The sequence below is a fragment of the Atta cephalotes genome (assembly GCF_000143395.1).
Source record: "Atta cephalotes unplaced genomic scaffold scaffold00030, whole genome shotgun sequence".
In the NCBI taxonomy this organism is placed as follows: domain Eukaryota; kingdom Metazoa; phylum Arthropoda; class Insecta; order Hymenoptera; family Formicidae; genus Atta; species Atta cephalotes.
Genome location: NW_012130094.1, coordinates 155910 through 158369, shown reverse-complemented (window position 1 = coordinate 158369; position 2460 = coordinate 155910).

The window sequence follows — 2460 nt, the reverse complement described above, 5'->3', positions numbered from 1 at the left end:
ACACACACACACACACACACACACACACACACACACACACACACACACACACACACACACACACACACACACACACACACACACAAAATATCCTAAATTATGTCGATAGCACGATGATCTTTTTACAATCGTCATCGATATTTTCCTCAATTGATTTTGCAATTAATAAATTACTAGACATTTGATTACAGATTGTTTTAGTTTGTCTTCAATTCGAATCATGTTTAGCAATTGTTGATTAAAGAGGAACCAATATATATATGTACATTTAGTATGTACATTTAAGTCAATTCAGCAATAAAGTAATTTGTTCTTGTTGCCAAATTACTTTAATAGTATGATGGTCTTCTTTCAACAACATCTGTACTTTTTCAAGTTAATGTTGTAGATTAGATTTTGTCTAGAACCGCCTAGACATAATTAAATATGGTTACAATCGAATATCTGTAATCAACTCCGGTATACTGTGTGAACTAAATATTCTTTAAAGATAATTTTTTCTGTATAATTTTTTCACTATTCATAATTTGCTATGTAATCATTACAATGAAAAAGCAGGTAAGAGCATTTTTTTCAATATGTAAAGTGTCTGGTCATTACTCTGAATGGCATCTCTCATGGACAGGTAGCCATTCTATGACTTGTACAATGAGTATAAACATCCTTTTATAAGACTCTCAATAATTAATTACTTGAAATTGAGTAATTAATAATATGAGTAATTAATTTAAAAAAAATTAATTACTCGCAAATCAATGTGCAATTCGGCAAGAAAGAGTCGAAGATGTCACACGATAATTGCGAGTGCAACGAGATATGGGAAGAAACGCATATCTAATAACAATAAATAATACAACACTGTGATATCTTTTGTTACGCGCGGATGCACACTCATTCGCAAATCTCTTTATTAATGTCTCATTAATTATTGAGCAATTATTTGAAAAATGTTAAAACTTTTATTCAGTTTAATTCCTCCTATTTGTCCGCGAAAGATGGCACATTAATTACCAAATATTCTGTATACTATTGAAAAATCCGACTGAAGAAAAAATACATAAAATGTTTTTCTTTTAAGCTTGATGAGTTCACAGGCATTCGACTGTATTTTAATTCAATTAGGATGTATTTAACCGTTATCAGTTAATTAACACATTGACTGCCATGTCATTTATATATAAATGACATTCAATTTCATAAACAAGGTCTAGGAAACCAATATATTTTTTTATCTCACTTTCTTTGTTATAGAATATCATTGCACAACAGAGTTTATGAAAATTTGCCGTATTTGAATAATAGAAACAAGAATGTCATTCGCATACAAATGATGCATATAATATAGCAGTCATTGTGTTAAAGAATTTTATTTTTTATATATACATAAGGTATAATTAAGCATTCGCTGTCAAATTGCGTCGTTCTAGTCTACAAAAAACAACATAGCATCCTTCAATTAGCATTCACAATCTTCACTTCGATATTTTCGTCGAGCTTCGATTCCGCAGTGTCTTAAAATATAAAATGATGGCGACGCAAACGACATTACTATAGACGCATTAGATTATACATCTCTTAGTTTACCTTTAATTAGACGCATTCAGCGGTATTTAAAGTTAAAGAGAAACAAGTTCGTACACGTATATGTATATACATTAAATTCGATTCGAAAACAACGAAGCGGAATTAAGACTCCTAGTAACAATATCAGTTTATGTCAGAAATAAAGAATAGCATAAATTTCTTTTCTTGCGCATGCATATTGAATTAGCTTTCCGCATGCGACAATTCGCAGTTGACAAAATAAATTCGCAAACAGTTCCGAATTTTCTCTTCTGTAGATAAATTAATATTGTATGATTTACACATATTCCATATATGAATTTTGTGACAGATCTAGTTTCACAAGTATTTCTCCAGAATTTTCGGCATGTTTCGTAAATTTATTCTATCAAATACATATTGTAACATATGAAAAACATAATTTATCTTAACGTATAAAATCTTTCGATACTATATACCTACAGAGGCTCCAAACCCCCTTTGGAAAGAGAAAATGAATTTCAATGCCGCCTGATTCCATCCTTCAAAAACAGCAAACTAAAATAGTTCATTTAACGAGAAACGGGATGTGATGTATATTGGAATCTACGGATGTAATAAATAAAAATTGTCCATTCTCGATCTAGTCATAAGTTAGAGAAAGAGAGCAATATTTTTCGATGCTTCGTTGATTTTACGTCAGTTTAGACGCAATCTCATGACATCCATCTCTTCTTTTATTTTAGATAAAGAAGATATCTTGCAAAGCTTCCTTTCTTATTATAAATTGTGTATACAGTATTTAAACAGAATGCGCAATTTTATATTTGTTACATTTCTGTGAAAGCTATACACGTATCTACACACACACACACACACACACACACACACACACACACACACACACACACACACACA